The sequence below is a fragment of the Emydura macquarii genome, unplaced genomic scaffold (assembly GCF_026122565.2).
Source record: "Emydura macquarii macquarii isolate MOO-44397 ecotype Brisbane River unplaced genomic scaffold, CSIRO-AGI_Emac_v2 contig_3477, whole genome shotgun sequence".
Classification (NCBI taxonomy): Eukaryota; Metazoa; Chordata; order Testudines; family Chelidae; genus Emydura; species Emydura macquarii.
In genome coordinates, this window is record NW_027133614.1 from 6,806,346 (window position 1) to 6,816,740 (window position 10,395).

General features: G+C 40.1%; 1 long non-coding RNA gene across 1 annotated transcript; it reads left to right on the forward strand.

Moving 5' to 3' along the window:
- The first annotated feature begins 2,931 nt into the window (after nt 1-2,931).
- LOC137144704 (uncharacterized) lies at nt 2,932-4,784 on the forward strand. The gene is made up of 2 exons (XR_010917463.1): nt 2,932-3,219; nt 3,340-4,784. It is a non-coding gene; the product is annotated as an uncharacterized lncRNA (long non-coding RNA).
- The last annotated feature ends 5,611 nt before the right edge of the window (nt 4,785-10,395 follow it).

A 10,395-nucleotide genomic window follows, 5' to 3' on the forward strand; every position in this document is an offset into this window, starting at 1 on the left:
AGTTTCTTCCTTTTCCTAATCTGAGACAGTCTGTGCGCAGCACTGCTTAATGGTCGGGCTACTGGTGAGGTGTCTTCAGAATGAAAAAAAAAAAAAAAAAAGATAGCCACAGCCAAATTAGTGAAGAACAATATACATATGTAAGATTTTGAACTAATGATGCTTGGATACAATGTAGACACAGTTTTTAAAGTTAGGAACAATGTATCTATTGATCAATTTCAGCAATGATGGTGTGATACAATGTTGCCTCTAGTTTTGTGTATTGAAGAGTAAGAAGAGACATAAGTTTCAGTTGTCCTAATTATGATTTTATACAACATTGCAAGTGACTTTCTAATGCAGACCACATGGAGGGCTGGGGGGTAATCGGCTGGCATCACAAACACACAGACAGGATCGGAGGTTTTTTTTTGGGGGGTGGGGGGGAGTATGTGAAGGGGGGTGGATTTCTCAGCTTGCATTGCAAACACACGTAGATAGGAAAAACAGGGGTTGTGGGGGAGTTGGATTGTCTTCTTGCATTCAACACACACACAGACAGGATCGGGGTGGGGAGGCATGGGGGGTTGCTTTCTCTGTTTGCATTCCAAACCCCTACAGATAGAAAGACGGGATTGTGTGGGTGTTGGATTTATCTGCTTGCATTCAACACACACACACACACACACAGACTGGAACTAAAGAAAGAGAACTCACCAGATGTCCCTTCCCCAGCATGCCTTTCCCCCTCCCAAACAAACAGGAAAATCAAATCTTCCCGGGGCTTGAGGGGAGGGGACTTTACCTGCTATTGTGACCACAGAGCACCACAGATTGATTGACCAGAGCAGTGAAAATGGAGCATAATGGGATACATTCCAGAGGTTGGTTAATTCGAATTAAGCTCCATTACATTCACAAAAACACTAATTCAAATTTACAAAGTCAATTTAGGCACTATGCCACTTGCAGAGGTGGTCTTATTAAATCGATTTTACTGGCACCTTAAGTCGACTTAGTGGTGACAGTGTGAACGTCAGAGTACTTAAATTGATATAGGGGACTTTAAATCGACATAAGTCCACAGTGTAAACCAGCCCTGTTTTGTTTATGTCCGTTACTCCACCTGCTGCTATTTCATCCCTGACCTCTCTGGAGTCACTGCTAAAAATGCAACCACTAAATTCTTCATTTTTCATTGGCAGGTTAAATTCACCTACGTACTCTCAATAATAAACTGCGGGGGTGAGTGACTACCTCTTCTTTTAGTATTTTTCTCACTGCTGTCATCACAGGCTTCAGAAAACAGTTGGCTTGTCAGAACTTAAACAAATATATCTCATTTTAATGCACTTTTTCTCAACATCTATTTCCAGTGGCTATGGGATGGCAAATTCTGAAGCCATTCTCTTTAGTTTCAATCAGATTAATGACTAGGGTTTTTGTTAGACTGGGATAGGAGTTCCTCTGCCTGTAACAGTTTATAGGATTGGTGTCTATAAACAGAACTTATTTCAGCTGGGCACCATATAGAAAATTTCACCCAATAATCAGAGTAACCTGGTTTTAAAAGGCAATGGCATTGTCATTAGCATCAATAAATTCACAATTAATTCCAGGAGATTTTCAACACAGAGGCCCAGTCCTCCTCTATCTAAGTACAAGTTGTACCTATAACATTTACTCCTTCAACATAAATTATTGAAAATTATACCATTACCTAGATATAGGTACAAATATCAGATAATGGGACAGGGCAATAATGTGAAGAAGGGACCTAGAGAGAGAGGAAACCAGCAAAGAGAGTTACACGATTAGAATGAACTTTGACAATGTGAAGCTAATGCTCCTGAGGAAAAACTATTTGAAACCCAAATCTTCAGTGCTGAGAGGATGGGGAGGTATGTGAAAAAAATATTAATGTTGAAATAGACCTAGGGCTGATAGAAGGCAATAAATTACATATTAGTTGGTCATGCAATATGACAAGGAAAAAACAAACCAAATATAATTTTGAGTTGTATATGTAAAAATCTTTGCACAGGGCAGTAATGTCAGTTCAGCTCTGGTGCAATCACACCTGGGATATTACATTTTCTTCAGCATGTGACTGGAAGTAATTAGAAGTAACCAGATGGAATTTGTAATAGAGATCTTTTAGCAATATAAACCAAAATCAATAGAGCTACACCTGCGAAAAATCTAGTTATTTAAATTCTATTTGAATTTATAAGCAGTTAACATGTGGAAGAAGTACTTGTCAGCTGTGACGCTGTTCTCTTAAGAAAACAAGTTTCTAGTAAAGTTTGCACTGTCAATGTGTCCTTTTCTCTCCATTCCTGACTCACCACTGTGTGGAGTTCTTGCCTACAAGTAGAACCTAGAGTTTGCTGGTTACATAACTCCCCACAGAATCCATTTCTGACTGCAGACAGATGCTCCAGAATCTTAGATTTTTATTTAAGTAATACTTCTAGCTGAAGAAGCATGCAGTGTTTTTTTTTTCCTGAGTCTGCAGCCAGCCTGAAAAAACTGAGCTATGAATTGCCCCTTTTACCTCAATGAGGTGTTTAACTGTGAAACTTAATGAATGATGTTGAAATTTGTATGGTTAGGCTTCATGGCTGTTCATTTTAACTTCTTGCCAATGCACTTTTCCCTCAAACTGCCTCCCACTCCTGCCAAAAACATGAATCCCCTTCCCTAATAAATTGTCAAACATTAAGCTTTATTAGGATACCCTTAATTGCAGTTTATTTTCTATGAATTTCTGCAGCATAATTTAAAAAATTAGGGCAAGGTAAAAATAATTGATTATAAATTGCTTTATTGGTGATCTCTATCACTTTCAAACGTAATCCAATCAAAACTGCATGTTTTCAAATGATCAGAAGCTGCCATAAAACATTTTGTCTGCTGCACAGGAGTGCTACAGAATGCAGTGCTCTTGGTACAGAACGTAGCTCAAATTTGATGTGCAATTCAAGGGGTCTTGCCTAGGGATTGGACCAGTACAAGGGAAAAAACATTGCACAGGATACCTCATTACCAGGAATCTACTGAGGAAACTGAAAGGAGTTCAGAAAAGAGCAACAAAATGTCTAGGGATTAGAAAGTGTGATGTAAGAGGGAAGATTCAGATCAGAATACATACAACTTGACTGGCAGCCATGAAGGAGCCAAACAGCCCTTCCATGACTGACACAAGATCCAGCTGGGAACAACAGGAGCACAAAGGTAATCAAGGGCATAGCCCTTCAGACTTCTTCCAAACCTCCCCATTCAGCCACATTTTGGGGGATTCTCTGGCTAAACCCTGCCACCAAACTGTGGGTCTCTCTCTCTCTCTCCTATTAGGTTGCTCCATAGCCATTGTTGTCCCTGTGCAGAGAAAACAACCTGTGTGGAAAGGGACAGGAGCTTATTTGCATGAGTTTCATGCTTCCATCTGAAGAACAAAACCACAACATCCTCTAATTCTTCAGCCCGAGGTGCTCAGGAGAGTGTACAAGCATACATGGCCTGCTGTGATCTGCAGCTGCAGTTAATCCTGAATTCCAGAACTAAACCTGAAAGCTGTTTAATGACTATTGATTTGCATGAAAAGTAATTAACATTCATTTTCTATCTTCATGAAGATTTATAATTTAACTAGTAGCAATCTAATGTGCTGAAGCTATTTCACAATATTTTAGACAAGAAATGGTCCTAGTAGTAAAATTGTGTTGGTTTTTCATGGCATGTGCTCCCAATGTGGGGAGGGAGCCAGATTATATTTCATGAGTGTATATTTTAATGGACTGTATCATCCCAGTAATAAGGTGGTAGAAACCTTTCAGTACATACCCGAATGAAGACCTAAAGGTAGAGATTTTTCAAAGCAATTCTAGTAGCTTTAAACCTAATCTTCTAAATGTCTAAATCCCTCTAAGTTGCTTTGAAAGTCCTAGCCAGAGAATTTCCACTCACTCTTTAGCTTGCTGCATTTTTAAAAGTTTTTAAAGTTAATCAATGTGCACCTTGTAGAACTTGTTCAACAATACAATGGATTTCAATAATATCAATTTAAACAAATATTCTGGAACTTCTGTTCTGGAATGTGTCTCTTCTGATTACTTTGTTAGTAATTATTAACCCCTATAGTCCTTTACTTTCTATATATTTGATTCATTTACATATTACCCTAAAGAGTCTAAAGAATAGTTACTAACAAAGTGTATGTTGAATTATCAGGCCCAGAACACCTGTCCTTGAGTGATAATTGAAACTCTTCAGAAATTCTATGTATTAGGCTGTATATAATCCTGGATGTTTTTGTCTATAGAACTCCATATAGTCTGAGAAACCATCCCTTTAACATATATAACGCATTACATAAGCATATATAAACCTGGGAAACTGATAAGGGATAATTCTCACAGCAGATAAGGGAAGAATAATTATGGGGAAAGACCTGCTGAAATAAATTATCTTAAAGGATTGTTAGTCCTCTACATAAATAATCATGCTTTCACACACACATCAGGTAAAATGAGAATGTATAGAAATGACATCAAAACTTTTTTTTTTTTGGCAAAGAGGTTTTCTTTGCTTGCAAACCCTATATAATGACACTTCTATGGGAACTTGGTTAGGGAATGAATCTGCTATGTCCCTCCAGATAAAGTGAAGGAGAGACATATAGCCAGCTTTTTATAATCATCATCCCATCAAAGGATGGTCATGTGTCCTTTCTGTATTCTGTATAGTGCTGTACAAATCTCTGATAATCTTTTATTAAATAATTCCAAATGAGACTGTTACTCGACTATTGTGAGTAGTCATTAACTCAGGCATACAACAAATTACTTCTGCTGTCTAGAAACAATTGTTCGGTTTTTATAATCTTGTGTTTGTCATTTAGCAATACAGGATGGATGAATGTGCATTGACACACAGACATCTCACAGTAATGTGTGACAAATCTGGTAAATGAGCCACTGTTGTTTGCCAAAACTCAATGAAATTCCCTGAAGTTCACCTAAGTTTTAATTTCCTGCAGGTAAAGTCTAAAGTGTGTTTTTCTGTGGTATTGCCCTCACAGATTATTATGATGGAACAGATCTGATTCTCTGTAAATACCAGAGTAGGAAGCCTTGAAGAACTAAGGTCTCATGCTGCTTCAAAGAAACAGGCAGCTGGCTGATAAAAATAACCGTTGTGCTGTAGGTAGTTACACTGCTTCCAGACACAGCCTGCTCTAGTGTGTTGTTTTGGTATCTTTGTACTTAGAATCCTTCAGTGTGAATGGGAAAACCTGTCAGGAAGTCTAAATTTCTTTTCCCCCCCCGAGATATGGGCCTCTGAAAGAACACAAAGTGATCAGGAAGGGACAGCTGGGGATTCCTTGGCATGGGAAGTCTTGGGCTGATGTAAAACCAGCATTGCCAGTTTTATGTCAACCACTTACCCCCTTTCCATAGGAATGGGGCTGAGAGGGGCATGTCAGGGCTGGCTTGAGGGGAGAAGGAGACATTGTGGGTGAGAGAGCAGAATTGGAGCTGGAGAATGACGTTTTCTACCAATTTCTTCCAGGGAAATGTCCTGTTTGGTATAAATTAGAGTAGCCCTGGGGCTATTGTACCTTGTCTGGAAGCTGTTATTCCACTTCTTCCCTCTCCCTTCCTGGCACCAGAATCTGGGGAAGAGTAAATGTGGCCGAGTCAAATTCGGCTGCATCAAGTTTGTTTTTCAGTTCCTTGTTTTTTTCCATCAAATCCATGATGACTGAACACAAATAGTCCTGTAGCGCTAATATAACATAACAATGGCCATATTAGGTCAGATCAACGGTCCAACTAGCCTAATAGCCTGTCTTCTGACAGTGGCTGGTGCCAGATGCTTCAGAGGAAATGAAAAAAACATGGCAATTTACTGAGTGATCCATCCCCTGTCATCCAGTTCTAGCTTCTGGCAGTCAGAGGTTTAGGGACACCCAGAGCATGAGATGGTGTCCCTGACCATCTCAGCTAATAGCCATCGATGGACCTGTCCTCTATGAACTTACCTAACCCTTTTTTGAACTCAGTTATACTTCCGGCCTTTACAACATTCTTGGCAATGAGTTCCACAGGTTGACTATGCATTGTGTGAAGAACTTCCTTATGTTTATTTTAAAACCTGCTGCCTGTTAATTTCATTGGGTGCCCCCTGGTTCTTCATTTTACATGAACGGGTAAATAACACTACTTTATTCATTTTCTCCACACAATTCATGACTTTCTAAACCTCTGTCGTTTCCTTCTGCCCCAGTCATCTCCTTTTCTAAACTGAACAGTCCCAGTCTTTTTAATATCTCCTCAGATGGAATATATTCCATACCCCTAATAATTTTTGTTGCCTTCTTTGCACTTTTTTCCAATTCTAATATATCTTTTTTTTTGAGATGGGGAAATCAGAACTGCAGCAGTATTCAAGGTGTGGGCGTAGTATGGATTTTTATAGTGGCATTATGATATTTTCTGTCTTAGGAACCATTAGGAAAGGGATAGATAACACTCTATTAGCTTTTTTGACTTCCGCTGCAGTATTTTTTATACTCCCCCAAATAAATAAAACATAATGCATCTGCTTTGAATGTATCTTGTTCTTGTGTGCATTGTTTCTGAATTGGATAAATAGAGACCAGTTAATTGCTTCAGTTGTCTTTAGGAAAAGACTGTTCTCTAGATGAACCACCCCGATGAAGCAGAAGAACTGTTTAAAACTTCAGCATTGGAATCTCTTTGAGATTTACTTTTAATTAGAGTTACTGAGATTGAAATAATTGTAAGGTACGACTTTGAATTAATATTTCATATTTAACTGCAGGAGTCCAGTTGAATAATTTAATCTATTTTAACCATGTAAAAAAAATTGAAAACCGTTTTTTCAGATTTGTCACTACAGAATTTTTTTCTCCAGAAACAGTGAGGTTCTACAGAATCTGAGTGTTTATGCAGCAGTTTTAATAACTGGAGTTTAGAAAAAAATCTATTTTTTGTTCTATATTTTTCAGTGGACTTTGCTCAGATTTTCACCTTTGACAGATTCTGCCTGACTCTGACAAGAGTACACAGAACACCTCAACTAATCAGTTTCCTGCCCTTTTCAAGGATTTGAGGCATTGGCAACATCTTGATCGTTGTCCATAGCACATAGTTTAGTCTTCTGAGGACTGTAATACTTTCATCTAACTATAGTCTCTGGTATTAATATAGGGATATCTGGGTGAAAATTAATGGCATGTGAAGTCATGAATATGTCCCCCAATGTATAGGACTCAAGGTGTGAAAAGCCAAAGTGAGAAACAAATCATGCAGGCAATGTAAAATGCAATAAGGGTCATTCCATTAGTGTAAACAGCTCCTCTAACCTCAATTTTGAGTATTTATTTATTTATGCTATTAATTGCATGTGGAATATAGGTTATTCTAGGTCTAAGATGAGTGACACCATGCAAAATTTGAGGTGGAGGTAAGGAATGGGGCAAGGAAAGGCAAAAGGATTTTCTCTTCCTTGCATCCCACTGAGTCAGACAGGAGTTACAATTCCTGCCCACATGGGACAACCAGGACTGCTCCTCCCAACTCTTCTAGGAGCCAGCATGAAGGCCCTCTATTTTCCCTCCCCCTTCATCCGTCCCTTCCAGCCTGTAGGACTAATGTTGAAATGGGGCAGGTTATACTACTATCCTCACAGTACTCACTATGGGTTTCTGTAAATCTGTACCACCCCTTAATCTTTGCTGTGACAAATGGTATGATCTAGTGCTAAGTAGTGACTATGTGACTATAGCTGTCTTATTTCTTCTTAAATTAGAACAAATCCCTATTTCAAGAGATTATTCATTTTCACAGTTGTCTCCTGATACTGTCTGTAAACCCCATGTGCCATTACTTAGCAATATGAGATGTGCTGTGGATGTTTCTTCTCCATTGATATATTAAATCATTAGTCCTTTTTTTGAAGGACTGCAGGGGGCTGCACTCTTTGATCCTTACTGCTTCTTGATCAAGCCTCAAGAACTGTATCTTAAACAAATCAAAACTTCTGATCTTAAGTGGTGGTCTCATCCATCCTCCCTATTGAAGGAAAAGGCTCAGGTAGGGGACCATCCAATTGCAGAAGTAAATGCGTGGTCATGCAGGTGGTGTCGGAGAGAGAGCTTTGGATCCTTCCAGGAAGAAGGATTGCTAGGAAGAGATGGGATCCACCTAACAGAGTGAAGATTATCTTCGCAGACAGACTTGCTAACCTAGTGAGGAGGGCTTTAAACTAGGTTCAGCGATTCATACTGAGAAAGTAGGGCAATTGGCTAATTATCATAGTGCCAGGACCTCCAGTTCTTCCTGCTTGTTTCCCAGGCTGCTTGCATTCATCTACAGGCACCTGTCAAGGAACTATGAAGTGACTGGAATAACCAAGACTTGGTGGGGTAACTCACATAACTGGAGCACTGTCATAGATGGGTATAAACTGTTCAGGAAGGACTAGAGAAAAGATGGAGTTGTACCATAAGTAAGAGAGCAATATGACTGCTCAGAACTCCAGTATGAAACTGGAGAAAAGCCTGTTGAGAGTCTCTGGGTTAAGTCTAGAGGCGAGAGCAACAGGGTGATGTTGTGGTGTGCATCTGTTATAAACAACCAGATCAAGAGGATGAGGTAGATGAGGCTTTCTTCAGACAACTAATGGAAGTTTCCAGATCACAGAGACTAATTCTCATGGGGGACTTCAATCACCCTGACATCTGCTGAGAGACCAATACTGCAGAGAACAGAAAATCCAGGAAGTCTTTGGAGAATGTTGCGGGCAACTTCCTGGTGCAAGTGATGGAGGAACCAACTAGGGCCTGTGCTACTCTTGACCTGCTGCTCACAAACAGGAAAGAATTGATACATGAGTTAGAAGTGGGTGGCAACTTGGGCAGCAGTGATCATGAGATGGTGGAATTCAGGATCCTGACAAAAGGAAGAAAGGAGAACAGCAGAATATGTACCTTGGACTTCAGAAAAGCAGACTTTCCATCTCTCATGGAGCAGATGGGCAGAATCCCCTGGGAGGCTAATACGAGAGGGAAAGGAATCCAAGAGAGCTGGCTGTATTTTAAAGAAACCTTAGTGAGGGGGCAGGAACAAACCATCCCAATGCACAGAAAGAATAGCAAATATGGTAGGCACCCAGCTTGGCTTAACAAAGAAATCTTCAGTGCGCTTAAACACAAAAAGGAAGCTTACAAGAAGTGGAAACTTAGTGAGATGTCTAAGGAGGAGTATAAAAGTACTGCTTGAGGATGCAGGAGTGAAATCAGCCAGGCCAAAGCACAATTGGAGTTGCAGCTAGCAAGGGATGTGAAAGGGAACAAGAAGGGTTTCTACAGATATATTACCAGCAAAAAGATTACGGAAAGTGTGGGCTCCTTACTGAATGGGGGAGGCAACCTTGTGAATGGTGATGTGGAAAAAGCTAAAGTACTCAGTTTCCTCCCCCCAATCTTCACAGACAGGACCAGACTACTGCCCTGGGCAGCACAGAATGAGGAGGAGGTGAGCAGCCCTCAGTCGTGAAAAAACAGGTTCAGGACTATTTAGAAAAGCTGAACATACAGAAGTCCATGGGATCAGATGCAATGCATCTGAGGGTGCTGAGGGAGTTGGCTCTTAATCTTTCCCCACCCTAAAGCTTTCCCCTCTACTGCCTTTCACAATCACTGTGGACATCACCACCATTTTACCTGTTGCACCGCACATAACTTGGATGTAATCAGAGAATCATAGGGCTGGAAGGAACCTCGAGGGCTGGAAGGAACCTAATATCTAGACTATCCCTGACAGGTGTTTGTCTAACCTACTCTTAAAGCTCTCCAAAGATTCCACAACCTCCTTAGGCAATTTATTCCAGTGATTAACCACCCTGACATTTAGGAAGTTTTTCCTAATGTCCAACCTAAACCTCCCTTACTGCAATTTAAGCTCATTGCTTTTTGTCCTGTCCTCAGAGGTTAAGAACAACAAATTTTCTCCCTCCTCCTTGTAACAATCTTTTATGTACTTGAAAGCTGTTATCATGTCCCCTCTCTGTCGTCTCTTCTCCAGGCTTACAAATCCAGTTCTTTCAGTCTTGCCTCATAGGTCATGTTTTCTAGACCTTTAATCATTTTTGTTGCTCTTTTCTGGACTTTCTCCAGTTTGTCCACATATTTCCTGAAATGTGGTGCCCAGAACTGGACACAATACTCCAGCTGAGGCCTAATCAGTGCGGAGTAGAGCAGAAGAATTACTACTTGTCTTACAACACTCCTGCTAATTCATCCCAAAATAATGTTTGGTCCCCCCCTCCCCCCAAACAGCATTGCACTGTTGACTCATACTTAGCTTGAGGTCCACTATGACC